Below are 21,265 nucleotides of genomic sequence, written 5' to 3' on the forward strand. Positions count from 1 at the left end.
CTAACTATTCTCTAATCTTTGGTGCCCAGGCATTGTGACCTCAGCTACCACCATGAGACCTCCATGCCAGTCAGACTATATGGATCTCAGCAATAACTAATTCTTGTGATGTGATCAAGAAAAATCTAGCAACAGATGAAGCTGACTTTCAACTATGTTTGGGCATTCTGAAGTCTGGGTTGCTTTTGAAATGGCTCCCTTAAAGACCAAGTGAGGACAAGCCAAGAGTTCTGGGCAGTACTTCAAAAGTCAACAGCTGCTCTGCACTCCCAGTCAATCCCAATTTGCCACTTGGCTGCTTGCTGATGAGCTGCTTGTATGAGTATTTGATCGCACCACAGTGTGTTCCCTAGTGCACTTGTTGGCTTGTCAAGCTTTGGGCACATATCTGGTACCCCAGAAGTTTGGCTTCTCAGCAAAACAGCTTGTTATAAGGGAAAGAGTATTTGATTGGAAGTCCAGAGTCCAGGCTCAGGTCTGACTGTCCCTAATTACTTGTGTGGTCTCTGGGCCTTATCTTTGGGTTTCGTTGTTGTTGTTGCTGCTGTCATTGTTAACATTATGATGTGAGTTTTAAACATAGACAAAAATAGACAGGAAAAAAATCATGATCCCCATGCATCTATCATCTGGTTTCAATAGTTATCAACTTGGGATCAATTTTTATTCATTCATATCCTACCTCATCTTCTGGGTTATTGTCAAACAAATCCCAGACTCATATCGTGATATAAATATATATATATATGTGTGTGTGTGTGTGTGTGTGTGTGTGTGTATTTAAAGATGAAGACTACTTTGTTTTTTAAAAAATTCAAATACTAAAAAACTTAGCAACAATTTTTCCAAATATTCAGTGTTCAAATATCTCTAATTGTCAAATTTTGTTTTTTATTTCTGTTTTGTTTTACTTTGTTTTGAGACAGGGTCCACTCAATTGCCCAGGCTGATCTCAAACTCCTGATCCTCCAGCCTCAGCCTCCTGAGTAGCTGGGATTACAGGTGGTATGCATCAATGTCCCTTGCTTTTAATTGTCAAACTCATGAAAAAAATTCTTTTGGAATAGGATCCACATGCTGTCCATAAAATTTAATTGTTGAAATGTCTTGTAAACTATAGACTGTCTCCCTCCTTGTCCTTCTTTATTTGGAGAAAGGGAAAGAAAATCATCTGTCAATAGGGTTACTCCATCTGAACTTTGCTAATTGCAATGGTTATGATGATATTTAATATGTTTCTTTGTCTCTTATTCTTCCTGTCTAGATCCCTTATTTTATTAAGGGTTGCAAAATATTGATATGCTAATTCCTTCTAAAGGTAGAAGGCTAATTTTATGCCTTCTACCTTTACTAGCTGGGTACTTCTAAGAACCGTAACTTTGCCTTGGGAAATATTTGGTTACCCTGTTACCCTGAGTTATAGCTATATAGAAAGATGAGACACGTGCTTAAATCTTTCCCTGTTTTTACAAATTTCTAAAAATAATGAATTATTTCTCCAGCATCCTCCAAAGGAAAATAGTGAGGTCTCGTTTGTTTAAAATCATTACATATTTCTAGGTTCAAACATATTGGATATACTTTTATCCACTCTGGCTTTTATTCTTATTTCTGCCCAAATTGGCTAGTGGATTCTTCTTCAATTAGACTATGAAGTCCTTGCAACATAATCCCAAAAGTCTTTAATAACTTTCTTGGTTTATGGTATAATAAAATCTTGTCAATTTCCCAAAACCTACAATTAGTCATTTTTCCAAGTTAGTTCTGCCTACTCAAAATGAGGATTTTTAGAATTTGCATTATTAAAAATGTGAACAGATACAAAAGCAAGGAAAATAACAATAAGAACTACTTGCTGTTTATATGTGACTCAATTTCCACAATGATAACCTCAGTGAATTTTCTTTGTCCATGTTCTCACCTACTTCTTACCCACCACCCCATTTCTTTCCACTGGATTAATTTAAGCAAATCCCTGTTTTTATATCATTTTATCTCAAGATATGTTGATGTGTTTCTGAAAGACAAGTATTTTTCCCTTCCCTTCCCTTCTCCTCTTCTCTCTTCACTTTTCACTCTCTTTCTCTCTCTCTGTTTCCCTCTGTCACTACTATTCTTAGGAACTCCTGATTTTAAATATATTTAATATAATCAGTCTATAGATTGATAATCTAATGTTGAAATTTTCCCAACTTAGATAGTAGGAGCCTCTTTGGTCATGTTCGTTAGACTTTTTGACACAACCCACTAGTTTTTGAAAACCATCTTGATTTCTTGATATGTCAAGATGTTTCTGGTACATATTGCACTTTTTACCCCAAAGAATAAGCCATTTTGCCAAAGGAAGTGAAAATATTTGGTTTGATGAGTGCTAGTCTCTTTCAGTCATAAAACAAGTGGGTTTTATGATTCTCTAACAAACATTTAAAATATCTTAGAAGATTCTACAGTCATTTTCAAATTAATAACTAGTTTTTCACAATAACAAAAAAATAGACGAATCTGTGTTTAGTACTTTATAGTCCTGTCATAAGAAAAAGGCTGTCATATAATACTGAACTACAGACTCGAATAAAGCCAACTCTTTGCAAGGTGTAATACAGCTCATAAAATACTTTTGTGTTTGAAATAATTCTAAAAATGGAAGCATGATGTCAGAATTTAAAATCAATTAAGAAATTTAAAATTGACTAGGAAATTACATTGCTTACCATAGGTTCACAATCAGCTAGACTATGCAACAATGGCAAACAACCCCCAAATCTCAGCAGCTTATAACAGGAAAAGTTTACTGTTTACTAGTAGGCCTGTGCCTACCAAGTGAGATAACTCTTGAGGGTGCTGACCTCCATATACCAACTCAATATCCCAGGTCACTTAAATCCCATTTTACCTCTACAGTTTCAGGAGCCTCCATGACCATCAGGGTAGAGGAAGAAAGAACTTGAGGGTTGTGTATGAGCAAGTAAATGCATTACCCCGAAGAGATGCTCATATGTAACTGCCTATAGAAAGACACATATCCATGCCAATTTTAAGAGGACACATCTTTCATGTGCGACATAAGATAGATGAGCTAGTTCTATGAGTTAAAACTTGCAAAGTTATTCACAAAAAAAAAATGTTAATAAAATGCATGAAGTGAGAAAGAAAGTGGTATGGAAAGAGACAGACAATGTAAATTAAATCATGAGCTGTTTTGTTGTCATCCAGAGTTGGAAGACATAATTTTAAGATGGACTTTATGAGAGAAGGAAAGACTTTTACCCAGAATGCTTTCTGGCTCTGGCAGTTACCTTTACTTCTAATCCAATACACACACACACATAGTGTCAGTGTACGTAGGCACTAGTGAACACTGCTATTGACAGGAAATCAGAGTGAAATCAAAAACATGTAAATTCGTTAGTTTAAAAAAAAACTAAAAGAGCTAAAGCCCTTCTAAACAGTCTGAATTTATTATTTTATTTTTTTAATGAAAACTCCTTATATTCGTTTCCTATGGCTGTGTAACAAATAAGCACAAACTGGTTGGCTTAAAATTGAAGAAATTTATTTACTCACAATTCTAGAGTCCAGAAATATAAATCAAGGTTCCAGTAGAGGCTGCAGGGAAGATTCTATCTCCTGCCTTTTCTGTTCATGGGGACTGCTGCCATCCCTTCCCTGTGGCTGAAGCCCTCTGACCTTTGCCTCTGTTTCCACAGAACTTTTTCCTGTGTTCATATCCTCTATGTATCTCCTAAAGACCTGTCATTGGATTTAAGGACAGCTGAACAATCCAGAATAAGCTCCTCCTCTCAGGAAACTTAAGAAGGTCTGAAAAGATTCTTTTTCTAAATAAGGTCATGTTTGCAATCCTCAGGGTTGGGACGTGACATCTTTTGGGAGGGTGGACAAGAGTGGTCACCTCCCCATCTACTTCATCTCCATACAGAAGTGTAATACATGAGAAGACAGCATACATGGGATCTGTGTTCTGGCTAGTTGAACTCCAGATTTAAAGAGCTTAGCATGTATTTCTGATATAAAATTAAACTGAACAGATAAATAGAAGAAAGCATAGGCCCTGAAAGGAAAGCAGAGAAGTGCTGCAGGTTGAATGTGGGTTGAGCCAAAACTCCAAGCAACATCCTGCAGTGCAGTTTTTTTTTTTTTTTTTTTTTTGTCTTTTTAGTAGCACTGGGGGTGGTGGTGGAGGGGTGGGTGGGAGAGATAATAACACAAAAACTTTGAGTTATTTGGTAGTTGAATTGCACTAGTAAGCCTGATTAAATCAAATCTAGATTGAATAAAAATAAGTATAGGTTTTGTAATTTTGGAGATACTCTTAAGGTATTCAGGAAAATGTACTTACAGGAACATCTCTATTCTCAGTGATTCTGGGTAAATGACGTGTGGCTGTAGCTTCATGGTTAAATTATAAGCTATTATGTATTATGACATGATTGAATATATGCCACTTCAAAGTATGCCCAAGATAAATGACCCATATTTCAAGTTAAGCTTTTTACATTAGAAAAGAAGACAACAACCTTGGACCATTACTAAATCCCAGAGCAGAAAGACTGATGTATCACATATTCTAAATATCATTGAGCTGAAGGCAATGAAATTTGTTACATACTATGATATCTGAGAATGTATGTGAGCGTTTTAAATGTACTCCATGGTTCACTACTATTAAGTCCTGATACATCCAGTTGATGCATCGCGTCATCAACCTGCCAGGAAGCCTTTGGAGAGTCATTTGTCCCTGGATCCAAATCAAGTGTGTATCCTGACTGTTAAAAAATATTTTGTTAGACCAAATGACTGAGCTATCTTTGAAAGATCTGCCAAATAAATTATGACAACAGTTGACCATTTTGGGCCCTGGGGCAATATTATCAGTATAAAGAAAAAAATTTGTTTTTTGTAGTTGCTGATCTTAATGCAGAAAAAAAAAAAGCTTCATTCTTCCTATTATGAATCTTAGTGGAGGTAGAAGGTTCTTGCAGTCCTTTGTATCAGAACTTAACAAGGTATAGATATTATTTTTCCTGCCTATTCTTTGAAGAGGAATATATTCAAAGTTGGAATACAGTATAATGTCACTTCCAATCACAAAGAAGTCAAGGCTTAGTGGAAAGTCAGTGTTGGAGCCTAGCTTACCTGGGTTCAAATTCCAGTGTTAGTACTCAGTAGGCTCTTAGTCTTTTAAAGTGGGATGATTAATATCTACTAGTGGGATTGCTATAAAGTGAATGTGTCGAGTGCCTTACACTCTGTAAGGCATTCATAAAAAGATGGCTTCTGCTCTTATTATCTGACAACATCATGCTTCCTCTGAAACTACTTACTTAAAGATTTACAAGGATAAATATAGGAATCTGATTATGGATGAAACAATGGGGAGCAGTTGGGCTTGTGGCCAACTGGGAAATACATAACCTGCCAGCAGCATTCAAACACAAACACAGCAACACAATCACAAATACACAGCAACAGCAGTAACAACCCCACTGTGCAGACCTGACCCAACCTGTCTGCCCAGGCTCTCTAAAGACTCAACTTCTTCTTTCCAACAATGTACTTAATAACAGTCATTAGAAATTAATTTGCCTTTGGGCGTCTTTACATCCCGATGTGCAAAAGAGGCTTGTACGTTTTTTTGTTTTTGTTTTTGTTTTTTTTACAAATGTTTCTAGATTCATCTTAAACTCCCCTCGCTCCTTTGACCAATGCATTGGTCACTTGACACAGGCCAACTTTGTTTTAGTGCTCCTCTGCTGGTTTAGAGAACCTAAACACCAGATATCTACAAGAAATGGAGGATTCAGTTTCTCTGTCTGACTACCCGAATTCCTGGGAAAAGTCAACAGAAACAGAAAGAAAGGAAACAGAATATGTTCCACTTCCCCCAGGCTTTTGTTACAATGCTATGGTTTTCTTCAGGTCAGAGACCCATGGAACTAGATAACGGGCTGGCTGACTTCTCTAAGACAGAGACTTTTTTTTTTCTTTGTGTATCATTATTCCTCTATATTGTATTTTAGGGAAGTTTTGGAAAATACAAAATTCTTACTCATGACAGCGGGTGGGAAAGTTGCTAACACAATAACTCAGATTTTAGTGTCTTCTTAGCATTTTCCTCCTCTAACTTTATGGGGGTTTACTTCCTTTCAAGATGTGGGCTTTCTGAAAATTTTTCCATTGGCAGGAGTCCAAGGCCATAATGACTTTCAATTAAACCCTCAAGTGCTTCCCTTTTTTCTTTTGTTATCACCACAAACAATTCCTTCCTCTGAGTACTAGATCCAGTCTAATTCTGTGAGCTTCCAGAAGCAGCCTCCAAGGCCGCAGAGGACAGAAATTCATACTCTCACCCGTTGTGTGTGTTCCACACAGACCTCACTGAATTCCCAGGGTGCAGTTCAGTGTGGAGGAGATAACTTGGTGGCCGGAGTGTTTGTAGAGAGAGAAGGGGTTGAGGGTGCATCCTGAAGTTTGTAGGGAGCAGAGAACTCTTTTCCAAAGTTCTACGTGGCTGGTAAAAAATTTGGGCAGGCATGTGAAATTACTATCCAAAAATTGATCTAAAGATAAAACCTTGATGATATCAAATATTCTAAAGAAACAACTCAGAAACCCAGACTCCTGTGCTGACCACAAAGTTGGAAATGTTTTTTCTGTCCCAGAATTTATTTCATCTTCCAAATAAAGTTCGAATGGTACGATTTTGTGATCTTTGCACATGCAGACAAGTCTTCCAGTTATGATTATTTAAATCCGACTTAATTTTTTCAAGCAATGTTTCTACAAAGAATTTATGATTACTTGGGGCTAACCTCACTAAAAGGGACCTCCACAGTTATAGAAGTTTAAGCAACAGAAGTTTAACATCTTTACCTTCCCTTCTTTCCACTCAATCCTCTCCTTCTACCCCAAATCAAACTCTCAGATTCAAATTAAGACTTATATTAAATTGTGTGGCTTCTAAATAGATTACAAGAACCTTATCACCTTTTCAGGGCATGACTAAACAGACCCACATACACATAGTTTCACCAAAGCACTAACCTTACAAGTTAGGCCTAAACCTCATGGTTCAGGGACATTATAAAAGGGTGGAGGTGGAGGGTAGGGGGAGAAATTGTTCTTTTAACAAATGAAAATCCAAGTTTGCTTCTTTGACTTGCTTGTGTGAAAATTGCTTTCTTTTGTCCTAATGGGAAGAGACCAGATGTAAGTCTTAAATCTGCTGTCAGGCACTTTGTTCAGTAATCTCTCTCTTTCACTGTGTATCCCTTTAGACTTGGACTTTCTTTTGAATTTTGCACATCAATGGCCTTTTGGTTGAGTTGTGTTGCTAAAAATTTGAGGATGTCTCTAGTTCCCTATGATTTGGCCATTAAATAGATTTATAGGTGGGTCTCTTTAGTCATGCCCTGAAAAGGTGATCAAGTTTTTGTAATCTATTTAGAAGCCACACAATTTAACATAACTCTACTCTTTCACTTCTCACCTTATACATTTAATCCATTAAGCTGTTTTATGGAGGCTAAATATGAAAGGGCAGTGGCACTATAGTATTTCTTAACCTGTTACCAAGTCTGCAGTATTTTAACAGGAATGAACACCCAAATGCAAATTTCCATTCTCTTTGTATAACATTTACGCAATAAAGAATGAATTGAGTACATGATTTTTCATTTCTAGAGCACTAGAGCTAGTAATGCATGAGCTGCAAGAAGCAGCATTAATCTATCCAGCTGCAGAGAAATGAAATGTCACTTAGAGGAACTTGTTCTTGCCGCCACACTCTTTCATGGAATTCTCCATCAAAAAGTGGAGAAAAGGGTAATTCTTCTTCCAATTGCTTTATATCATTGCATATCTAGCCTTTTTTGTGAGTTCTGACTTAGTTCCTGCATATGGAGTGTACTGAGGCTTGAGTTTTTTAAGGATACCTCGTTCGATTTCATTTATTACAAGGAAGAGGTGTTTGGTTTTTATTTTGAGAAAGGTAGGATGGGAGCAAAAGAAATATTTCTTCAAATGAACATTTTCCAATTTTGTTTCTCAATAACCATTGCTATTTCTGGGCTGGCATCTTAGTTGCTATGGGTTTTACATGGTTTCATGGGAGGATGTGGACATGTGCCTGTATATACAAAGTTAGTTCTGTTCACTCATTTTATTGGGTGAATATTATCCAGTGAATAGAGATCTCAAGTTTTAAGGTCAATTAGGATCACTAGTAATATCAATGACAATGAAACACTGCAATACAGTAGTTACCTAAAACCCTAAGCACGATTTTTAAGGCAGAACAATTTTACATATAATGGTTTCTTTGCAAAATTTTAATAATAACATTCGTATATAATCCTTTACAAAATAGTACTTCTACCATTAATTTTCTGGCTAAAAAAAAAAAAAAAAAAAAGAGGGCTGGGGTTGTGGCTAAGTAGTAGAGCACTTGCTTAGCATGTATGAGGCACTGGGTTCAATCCCCAGTACCATATAAAAAGGAAAAAAAAAAAACTAAATTTTAAAAAAAAAGAACACTTCTTTTTTTTTTTTCCCAATGTTGGGACTAGAACACAGGGTCTCATACATGCTAGATAAGTACTTCCCGAGTGACCACATAAACTTTTTTTGAAATTAATGTCATACTTTGTAGAATGTTGAGCTTCAAGAAAAAGTTTACTATTAATACTTTATTTTTAAATTTCTTTTAGTTGTAGGACACAATACCTTTATTTTATTTATTTATGTGGTGCTGAGGATCAAACCCAGTGCCCCACACATGCGAGGCAAGCACACTACCACTGAGCCACAAGCCCCAATACCTTGGTTTTAAAAGCTTTTATTTAAAATAATTTATATCTCAAAGAAAAGATGACAAAATACCATAGTATCATCATGCATTGTGAAAGAAAACTGTGGCTATTTTATTGATTTCACACTAATTCTTCTTCCCATAATTAAACAGACTGCTACATCCAAGAAAAATAACATCTTTTTATTGGACATCACTGAGGGATTCACTGTTCCACATAGCAGGATTTTACTAGGTAACTGGAGGCTTTTTACTTTTATCTACAGAGATTTTTCAAACACTTTAAAATCATACCACATGCATTCCTGTTAAATAATGATATTTATTGCCGGATATTGTGATACACACCAATAATCATGATGACGTGGGAGACTTAAACAGGAGGACCACAAGTTCTGGGCCAGCCTGAAGAGAGATGCTGTCTCAAAATAAGAGAGGACTGAGGACATAGCTTAGTGATAGAGCAGCTCTGGGTTCAATCCCCAGTATTACATAATAATAATGATATTAAACACAATTCAATCTTTTAAACACAATTGAATGCTTCATTTGTAAATGTGGAAAAAGGATAATGATAATGCTTAATTTATAAGAGTTTTTAAAATGTTCACACCATTGTTACAAGCATCACTGACTTTCTATGCTCAGGTCTTGTGACTCATGAAAGGCTTATGAAGTTATTTAGCCCTAGAATCAATCAGTCTACACAAGTGCCTCTAGAGGGTAGTGAGCAGTAGTGATGTTCACCTAACCAATCTCACTTGGTTACATTTTGCTGCCATTAGACTTATTTCTAACAGCTATCATGATACTTTCTGGTGCCTTCCTTGCATCTTAATGTTAATTGTGTGTGCGTGTGTGTGTGTGTGTGTGTGCGCGCGCGCATTCAGTTATAACAGATACCTGAAATTAGGTAACATTGCTTTTAGTTTTGGGGATCAAGCCCAGGGCCTTCTGCATGCAAGGCAAGCACTCTGATACTGGGGTAATTTGTAAAGAAGGGAAATATAATTCTAGAGACTGGGAAATCCAAGATCAAGATGCTGGCATATAGAGCTAGGGATGAGCTCAGTGATGGAATGCTTGCCTAACATGTATATGTGAGGCCTTGTACCACAGTCCAAATCCCAATACCACAAAAATAAATAAATAAATAGATACTGGCCTCTGGCAAGGCCCTTCTAGCTGTGTCATCAAATGGCAGAAGGGCAGAGAGAGTGAACAACAGGGGCCCACACTCAGCCTGTTTTGATCACATGAATTTCATTCTTGAAAGTAGAGCGCACATGGCCAAGCCGCCTCTTCAAAGTACCATCTCTTAATACCACTGTCATGGCAATTACATTTCTATTCGAATATTGGAGGAGACAAACATTCAAACCAGAGAAACATTGTCCCACTGCTACAGGCTGGGAAGCCATAGAACCTTCCAGAGTAAATTAAGGAGGAAGCTGAGTTTGATAAGAGTGAGGACCTGTCTGTGAACAAACAGTTTAAACACAAGATGACCTTGTGGTATTTGTGAGACCCATGCCTGGGGCGAGTGCTCCTCTTTCCCTCCTTCCCACTTCTTACCTGAGTTACAGAGGGTTGAGACAGCCAGATAGGTGAGCTACCTCTGCCTGAAACACACTGTACTGCACCTTTGAAGGGCTGTTGCTTCAGGACAGAGAATGAGAAATAAGACCCTTCTGAATTATGTAAAATTTTGGCATTACAATTTAAATAGAAGTTTTTGAGCTGGTTTTGACAGCAGGAAATTGAAGTGGAAGTTCTCTCCCATTTATTCAACAGCTCCTTCTCCCCAAAACATCAAGCTGTGAGAGGAGAACCCACACAGCCTTACCCCAAACTGAAATGCTGGCTAATTTTTAAATTCAAACACTTTTTGATTCTTTTTATTAAGTGTAAAAAAAAAAAAAAGATAAAAGTAAAGAAAGACACTTAAGTGGCTTTGATGTAAGATGACCTTCATATGTCATTTCTTATAAAGGAAAGACAAACTTCCCCCATGTGCCAGAATTTGATATAGATTATTTTTTTTGTTTTTTAATCTTTTCAGGTATGTGTATTCCTCAAAGATGAATTTCTCTACATGCCTTTCAACACCATCCTTCCAACCTACACAAGTCAGTACTTGCCATCTATGAGACAAGATCTACTGGGACCTTATTAGGGGACTGGTCTTAATGAACTAAGAAATCCTCTTTTTAATTTCTCAGCACAAATTTTCAAAGTCGTCTTTTAAGTCTTATACAATGTGGAACAATAAAAAGAATACTGAAGTCTGCATCAGAAAACCTGGAGATTGCTATGACAACTAATAAAATAATATTTGTTAAATGTCTTTGAAAATGTAACATATTATTCTTTGATTTATAAAGAAATCTTGAGAACCCATTATGTGCTAGGCATTTACTATTCAAGGCACCGGAAGACAGAAGAGACAAAACAAAATATCTGTCCTCATAAAGCTTACATTCTAATTGGGACAAAAAAATAAATAGATTTACTATTTTTTAAATCTTATCATCATCATGAAATAGAGTACCTTTACTTACTGGTGCTCTGCCTAATATTTTCATAGTGACCATACAAAGTTTGAAGGTGAAGACAGGTTTGCTGCTGGCTCTCTAACATATGAATATATCCAAAAGCAACTCTTTTCATCTTACCAAGGATAATTCCTCATTTGTAAAACATAGGACAAACATAACACTACACTGACAAGAATGTTTTAAATACTTTAAAAGATGAGAATGCATTCTGTCTGTCTTGAAGTACTCTATAAGCTTACACATACTTGGTCTTGCCATTATTAATGTGGGGGTTTCTATATGAAAGCACAATGTTCTTTCCTATCTTTTTTTTCTAAACATATTGTAGGGGGGAAAATCAAGTAAATTGGAAACAGAAGTGTTGACTCTTCTAGATAACATGAATTGTGTTCATATTACAACATTTAGCATGCATAGCCATGAATTGGTCTATGTTTTGCCAAGAACAGAGTAAATGACAACTATTCACATATCAGTTCTCCATTGTTCTGATTACAAGCTTATACATTGGGATGATTCATGGTTTACTTGCTTTTCGAGTCACAATTTCAAGCAGCATCATTTGTCTTCTATCAACAACTCATGCTTAGCCCAAAAGTCTGCATACTGATCTCTTGTATTCACATCATTCCTAGTCTTGAACAGCTTCATTCAGACTGTTGCATCTTTAAAGTAAATGGTGCAGGTGGCTTTTTAAATATTTAATTTACACTTATTTCTTCCTCAGAATTATTTTGCCCTGTAGAGGCAAATATCTTGGTCCATGTTACTACAGAGTAGTTTCTTTAATATATGCTGTCCACTGAACATTGCAGCACAAAACATTGTGTCTGTTTATATTTTACATGTCAAAATACATGTCACGTGATTCTGGGACAACCAGATGAGTTACAAACAGAATTAGCCAGAGGAGAGAAATCAGATGATAGAAAGCAGGGATAACCATTAAAATTGGTATTTGTTCACTCACATTTTTACTCAAAAGCATGTTATGAATGCTTAATATGTACTATGTTCTATATCATGGGTAGAGATGCACATAACACACATTTTCTGCCTTCAGGAAGAACGAACTTAGCGGTGCAGTGAGTAACATAGTTATAACACAAGTAGAGGGACAGAAAGAGGGCATATAAACATATTAAGGACTTTTAAGAAGTCATTAGCTCCTGAGGGGAATCAGTGCCCTTTTAAAAGAGGCTTGAGGGAGTTTGTTTCCCCCTCCACTATATGAGACATGTAGGAGGCACTATTTGTGAGAAACAGATCCTTTCCAGACACCAAATTACATAGTACCTTGCTTTGTTCTTGGATTTCTCAGCCAAAAGAACTGGAAGCAATAAATTTGTTGTGTATAAATTATCCAGTGTAGGATATTTTGTTATAGTAGCCTGAATGGACTAAGATACTCCATTTCTCATTTTTTGTAATATTTTTTTCCTTTTTATTAATCACATATACTATGACCAAATGTACTGTGTAATTTATTGGTTTTATATGTTTTCTTCAGCTAGAAAGCCAGCTCTGGGAAGACATGAATTTTTGCATTTTGCTTGATGATATAATCACCAGGGCCTAGATCATATAGTAGGATTAAAGAAACATTTGATGAGTGAACGAGTGATGTCTATTGTAACTGGAAGCCATGTTGAAATAGGATGACGAGTGAATGAGTAGTGTGGATATGAGTCAAGGAAAGTGGGAAACACTTCGAGAAAGTCTAAGAATGAAAGAGATATTGAATAAATCTCTCTGCCTTCCATTATGTTTCTGTGGATGAAGTCTCCATGCTCATACCTAAGGCCAGATCCCCAGAATCCTCTACCAACTTAGGTCTGGAAAAATGGGAGACTGTAAATTAACTGACAATAAATTAACTGGAGAAAAGACAAGGTGTATCCCATGTGCATGTAGGAGTTGCTCAGTAAAAGTAATTCACTAAATAGCCAGAGATAAAGCCTTATATAATAACTGCACAAGGGGGACCAATGGTAAGGTAAGAAAAATTATATTGGGCTTTTTTGATGCTAATGGGAATGGATAGTCTCTCTCTTTCCTGGCTGGCAATTTCTTCATTGAAGGGATGCAGTTATGGCAGCTAAATTCACACTCTTTGGTACTAATGGTCCATTTATTTTTTCAAAGAATAAGCTGTCAGATGGAGGTCAATAGCAGCTATATTGGGGTAAGGTTCTACCTGAGTTTGGGTAATATGTCTTTCTGCAGCTGCTGTTTGAATATTTTCAGTTTAAAATAATCATACTATTTCAGGGAGCTGCTAATTCATTCAATTCTGATCCCTTTTTCCTATACAGACAGGCCCCAATAACCCATGACTCGTTTACATAGATGCCCATGTAATGGTCTCTCTGGGAAACCATCTTATATCGAGCTTGGTGCAGGGCTCCATCCAAGAATGTTTCTCCTGCAAATTTCTGTACACCATCCTGAAATATCAGCTTTTCCTTCACAACTATATCATCCTCTTACACATGAATACACTGTTATTCTTTCCAGATTTAAGTAAAACAAAATAAACCTTTGACTTTAATAGAAAAATTTAAATGTGTTCCGTTCAATGGTAACCTGGAATTATTGCAGACATGGTTGAAGGAGACCCTCACCTTCAGGTAAGAACCAGAACACAGAAACCATGAACAACAAGGCTTTCAGTTCAGCGTGAGTGTAGAAAATGCTATCTTCTCCCAAAAGCCCAGGGCCCAGCCTTCTCAGAGAGAAAGAGAGAAGGCAATGATTTCAACTAGTCCCCAGGTCACAGCAGTCTCTAAGACTTAAAGAAAGTTGAAGACACTGTTCAGGGAAGTCACCTTAGAACTACCAGGGAGGCATCACCATGTGTCTAGAAATAAAACCCAGGGAATAATAATGCCCAAGAATTTCATCTATTAACCTTGATCTAATCATCTGGAAAGAAAAAGAAAAAAATTATATACTCTTAAGATAAAATTGACTTAATTCTGAGTCACTGAGATTCACTACATAGACTGTGAAGATTAAAAAAAAAGACTCTGGTCCTTTTTTTAAACTAATAAATCAAAATTGTCAAAGACTTAAAAGTACTAGGTTAAATATTCAATCCTAAGCATTAACCATATCACCTACCAGAAGCAATTAGCTTTTGGAATGAAAGAGTAAGCATAAATACAAGAAACTAATTTGTCAGATTTACCAAACATCACATTGAAGCTCATCCTGAGTTGAAAATAAAAATATCAGCACATTCTATAACTTACTTAATATTGATGGGATTAGAAACTCATAAACACAGCCATACAATTGCCACTCCTGAACTTCTATTTGTTGCCTTTTGTTTCAAAAATCTCATGCATTTTCTATCAGTTTCCTAGTTAATCCAAAATTAGTTAACATGTTTCTGTAGTTAGATATCACCAAAGCAAAAGATGATAAAACAATAAAAAAATAGTTTGTTGTTTTTTGTGTTACTTTTCTTCTCAATGATGGACTAAATTACAACAAACCAAAATACCAGTTCATTGCTAATTTTTAGGAAAGTGACCTTCTAGAAAGACTACTGAGGCTAAGAAAGTGCCAAGCTAGAATTCAGAGTGAAGGTCTGCTCTAACACACCAGTGGATCTTAGGCAAACTTTCCTATGCTGCCAAATTTACTTGGGGAAAAAAAAAATACTGCTGGATGACAGACCCAGGCATAGTCTCTTCATATTGGAGGCCAGAGCCAATTAATGAGGCAGATATCATTATACAGTAAATAATTTGTCTGACTTTTGTCCCTAGTTCCTGAGACAGAGCCTCTAAACTCATCCAATTTAGTGAAGCGTTTGATATTGATGGTGTGCTCCTCTGATCACACCTAAGTTTATGTCAATGAGGTGACCCATAGTGAGCCCCTTGTAGTTTCAGGACTGGAGCTAGCCCTACTGAAGAGACCAACTGTGTGATTAGGATTTGGGCTTTGAGCCCACCCTGACTTCCCTACTTCTGAGGAGGGGAGAAGGAGCCAGGGATTGAGTTCAATCGATGGCCAATTCAACCAATCAAGCTTATGGAATGAAATTTCACTAAAATCTCTGGACACCCAAAGCTCCAGTGAGCTTCCAAGTTAGTGATACACAACACTGTACTGGAGGTGACCCATCCTGAGCACATGGAAGGTTGTGCTGGGAAATCTCTCAGAGCACAACCTACATGTCTCTTCATTTGGCTAGTCCTTATCAATTTCTTTATAATAAAATTTTAATTCTAAAAATAGTGCTTTTTTTGAATTCTGTAAATCATTCTAAGAAATTAGAAAACCTGAGAATATACTGGGGATCCTTGAATTTGTAGCCAATTGGTTTGAGAGGCAGGTGGCTGGAAACCTCCCAGAGCGTGCGTGACCTGAGGTCTAGAGTGAGAGAATCTTATGGAGGACTGGGCTTTCAACCTGTGAAATCTGACTGACTCTGGGTAGTTCTTGTCAGAATCTTATTGTATACACACACACACACACACACACACAAGCTTAAGCACCATGCAGTAAATGCTAAGAGATTAGCAAGCACTAAGAAAGTGTAGCGGGCAGACAGACAGAAGCACATAATCCAGTAACTGCACAGCAGTCAGGGAAAGCTTTTAGCAATTGACATCTGAAATGATCCTAAGAATGTTTACTTGTTAATGTTTGAAAATAAAAGAAGATAAAATCATATGAAGATAACCAAATTAATCTTTCTATTTTGGCATATTTTCTTTTGCATATCTTTCTATGAATTTTTATAAATTTGAGATAATATTTCATGTACATGCTCGCTTTCATTCAACATGTCATAAGCATTGTCTCTGGACATTAAAGATCTCACATATTTTCATTGAATGACTGCATACTATAATGTTAGACAGATACAATGTAGTTTATATAACCCTTTTCATAATTTGGGGCATTAGACTGCTTCTGTCTTGATATAACAAATGATGCTAAAGGGAATATATTTACCCATATATCTTTGTTCATATTTCTGATCACTTTGTTAGGATACACTCCTGAGGCAGAGTTTTTGTGTAAAGCGATTTGCTTCTTTTTTTAAGGGAAGGGTACCAGGGATTGAACTCAGGGACACTCAATGATGAGCCACATCTCCAGCCCTATTTTGCATTTTATTTAGAGACAGTGTCTCACTGAGTTGCTTAGTGCTTCTCTGTTGCTGAGGCTGGCTTTGAACTTGCCATCCTCCTGTTTCAGCTTCCCAAGCCACTGGGATCACAGACATACGTTTCTTTTTAGACCTACTGAAATCTAATGCCAATTTGTTCCTAAAAATATGAATTTGTATTCCTTTAATGTATGTGTGAATTTCTAACAACATTCACTTGTCTAAATTAACATGTTTACATCAAAAATTTGGAAATTTGATGCAACTCACAATTATTTATTGTTTTAAAATGTATTCCTTTGACTACTTATGAGGCTGGTTAAGTATTTTTTCAAGTCCATTAGTTAACTGTCTTTTTTCTGTTTTAATATTTATTCTAAGTATCCATTGGGATCTTGAACATTTTACTTTATTTACTAAATATATAATATAGCATCTGTACTGTAGATTTTTATTAAAGACTAACATTGTGATGTTAAAAAGTGTTAACTATAAAATTAAAAAGTTAACCTTCATATTTCTCTAACATTTTATATTTAAAATTTTTAAGTTTTGAGATTTTATTCTTATGAATTTTTTAAAAAACAATGTTGTCTGTTATTGCATGATGGACATGGAGGCAAGCTGCTCAGATTGCCCTTCTGGAAGGGACTTCTGTCCAGGGCCTAGGAGTATGCTCAGCTGACAGCTTCTAGCTGTTAGTTCCTTCAGGTTGTTCTTAGCCTTTGAGCTGAGAGGCTTTATTTTGATGATACCCCTCAGCTAATAATTCAGCAAGGCAGTACTATAAAGGCTCAGCCATTCCCACCCAACACAGAAACCCTCCAAGTGGGCCTTTTTTTTTTTCTAGCCTAAGACTCTGATAGGATTTGCCCCATTAAAAACGACATGATTATTTACCCAGTTCCTGAATCTGAGCCATTGCTCAAGCTTGGAACCCAATAAGCAAAAAGAAGCTGTGTTCCAAAGAGGAAAGACATTATAATACTATGGCAAATATGTACAGCATTGACTCCCCTAGTCCTCCCTGAGGAGATCTATGGCCATTCAGTCCAGTGAATACACGCTGTGGCAGAGGAATTTCCAGACCTCTTGAGAACTAATGGACAAAAAGTCTAAGTGATCATTGATGCTTGAGACACAGGGGATCATCATGACACTTCTTGTTAGAGTGAGGTCATTTAGGAATCAAGAAATAATGGTCAGGCACTTGTAATTTCAGCAACTCAGGAGGTTGTGGCAGGAGGCTCACAAGTTGGAGGCAACCTGGACAATTTAGGAAGCCCTTTTCTCAAAATCAAAACAAAAAATATATGAAGGACTGGGGATGTGGTTCAGTGGTAGAGTGCCTATGGGTTCAATCCTCAGAACAAACAGAGAGAGAGAGAGAGAGAGAGAGAGAGAGAGAGAGAGAGAGAGAGAGAGAGGAAGAAGGAAAGGAAGTTTAGTTTTGTCCAAAGCACAGCTTAGTAAGAGATACCCTAGTTTGCAAACCCACCTAGTGGTCAATTCCTGGGACTCTGGCTGTATAATTGGACTTAATACTCTTGGCAGTTATTAAACCACACACACTGTACTATTGTCCTATTTGGAGGTAAGAAATATTGATAGGAAAGGCCAAATAGGAGCTTCTTAAACCACACACCACCAACCCACATCAGGATAGTAAATCAAAAACATTATCCACTCTCAAGAAATGAGTGTCAAGAATTACTAAGAATTTAGGTATTTAATAGGTTTATTTAATTCACCAATCTTGAGTATCAATTCAAAGTCTATAGGAATTAGATTGATGAATTAAATAAACCTATTAAATACAGTAATCTCCATGAAGATGCTGCTCAATCACAATTGTTGTGCCATACGTGGTTTCATTGCTAAAGGCAATGAACATAGCTTCATATATGTCGTATATGGTCATTGATGTGGAGAACACATTACTTTCTATCCTAATTAAGATTTAAGACCAAAGGAATTTACGTTCACAGAGAAAAGACAATACACATGTAAATTATTGCTGTGAGTTGTAATCTCTTCTGCCCTCTCTCAGAATACATTATCTCTGAAGAGATATGGAGTGCTCCGATATCCTAAAGAACACCAAACTGATCAATTAAATTGATGACATTTTACTGATCTTCAATTTGCATAACATCTAGAAATACTTTTCTAGCCCATATACCAAATAAATCAGATTTACAGCTTTGAGGGATATCCCAAGCAGGAAAAGCCTGTATACCAGTTCCATGATGGTGCATTAGTCTTGTCACTTGGGCCTCCCAATCTGACAGAACATAAGTATCAGCAGTGTCAGTGATAGAAAAGTATGTCATAGAGTTTCTAGTCAACCTCAATGGCAAAATCATATGGCAAGTTCCTGGAGTTCTGGAACAAACCCAAGTTATCTGCTACTAAAAACAACATTTTCTTTGAAAAACAGTTTCTGACCTACTACTATTTCCTATTAAAGACAAAAATACTTGACCATGGAATACTAAGTGACTACATATCAGATCAGAACCTGGGTCCTCTAGAATACTCTTAAGTTGCAAATTGGATGGGCCCAGCAGCAGTCCACCATAACCTAGGTAAGGTACATCCTGGTCAAGTGTGAACAAGACATGAAGGCAAAAGCAGCTACAGGAGTAGGTAGGCCTGCCTTCTGTTATTCTCAACAAATGTACCTGCTCTCCTCTATCAGCTCATGACTGTAAACTCTCTATGGCTCACTATAGCTGTGTAGTGAGGCCACATCATGAGCTTAAAATAGAAAAATAGGAATGACCTGGATGGCTGGTCAGAGACTTTAGAAGGAAAAACTGAAAGATCATGGATGAGGATGGAGGTCATGGTATGTGTATGTACATAAAGTGAATGCAAAATGTAAAAGTAAATGCCCAATGAGAGCTTCCACTGTAGAAAACACACTAACCAACTTCATAGGTAGACAAAATGACTCTGTTAGTTAATGGGAGTCAACCTTGATTTAGCCAGAGTGGGCACTATGCTCACTTAAATGAAGTGACTACAGCGTCAGAGTGGAAAGCTCTACAAGTTTCCAACAGCATGCACTCCCCCTCACCAAACCTCTCCAGCTACTGCCACCTCTGAATGTACAGTTGGACCAAAAGGAGACAACAATTCCAAGTCTCCAATTTGACGTTCTTCCAGAGCACTGGTGATCTGAGGGCATGTTGACTACCATGGACCCATTTCACTCCAAAATGACAACTGTGTGTTCCCACAAGAATACCTTTTCTAGACAACGGTTTGCTTCCTCCTACCACAAGGCCTCAGTCAGCACTGCTCTTCTGGGGTCAACAGAATGTTTAATTCACAGGGATTCTCATACAGCTATTATCCAACTGGAAAACCCATCTTATGGCAGAAAAGGTGTGGAATAAACCCATGTCCATAAGATCCACAAGTTGTATAGCATGTAACACTACCCAGAAGCTTCCAACCTGATAGAGCATTGGTATAGCCTAGTGAATTGCCACATCTGACACATGACTTCATGAGGATGAAATCCTCCAAGATGTGGAATATGCACTGAATTAGAGATAATTATATAATGCCTTGTCCCCAGCCATAATGACTCTACGTATCATTAGCATCAGTGTCACTCTGTGAAAGCCTCTACCTCCTATCTCCACAACTCTATTCTCTAGAGAGTCAGAGCTTCTGACCTCTAAAAGGGACATATATCTCCAGGAGAAGCAGGCTCCCAGGTCAATAGCTATGGGTTCCTCCCAGGAATTTTGGGTTCCTTTCACTAGAGAAGAATAGGCAAGAAGAGAGTCTCGGGCTTGTCATCTGTAATCAGCTGGAGGAGGTTGTGCTGTTGCAGATTATATGGAACTCAAGTAACAGATTGACTTGTCTCTTGGTATTTCCTTGTCTAAATAGGCAGGTGCTAAAGCCTGTTCTAAGTATGATTGCCAAAGATTCAGAACCTTCAGCTGAGGGTTTGAGCCTGACCTCAGCTAAGCCACTAAGTCCAGCAGAAGTGGTATCTTAAGGAGCAGGGATTTGAGAGTGGATAATGAAGGAGAGCTACTGCCCTAATGGGAATGTAGTTCTTCCCCAGTAACTTCTTGCTTCTAAGTTCTCCTCAGGAAGAGGCCAATCAGAGCTCTGGAGGAGCTGCTGTCCACATCTGCATAGAAAAGTAGATCTGTATGATGCAAGGAGTAGAGATGGAAATTCAGTTAGCTTTCTCTTTGCTGTGACCAAAAGACCTGAACAATAACAATTTTAGAGAAGGAAAAGTTTATTTGGTGCTCACAGTTCCAGAGGTCTCAGCCCACCAATATCTAGCTCCATTTATCTGAACCCAAGGTGAGGCAGAATATCATGGTAAAAGAGGAAAGGAGATTAGAAAATCACCACCAGGAAGCAGAGAGAAAGAGAGCTCTGCTTATCAAGGACAAAATATATACCCCCAAAGGATACCCCAAAGGCACGCCCTCAGAGACCCACCTCTTCCAGCCACACCCTGACTGCCCAGGGTTACCAATCAGTTAATCCATTCAAGTGGAATTATGCACTGATGTGCACTAATTGGATTAAGGCTTTCATAACCCAATCATTTCACCTCAAAACTTTCCTGTATTGTCTCACATGTGAGCTTTTAGAGGACACTTCACATCATCTGAACCATAATACAACCTGTTCAGGTCCATCTTTAAAAAAAGACTTGGGCTGGGCAGGAGCTGTTGCTCAGTGGTAGAGCACTTGCCTAGCACA

The sequence above is a fragment of the Urocitellus parryii genome, chromosome 1 (genome assembly GCF_045843805.1).
Source record: "Urocitellus parryii isolate mUroPar1 chromosome 1, mUroPar1.hap1, whole genome shotgun sequence".
Taxonomy (NCBI): Eukaryota; Metazoa; Chordata; class Mammalia; order Rodentia; family Sciuridae; genus Urocitellus; species Urocitellus parryii.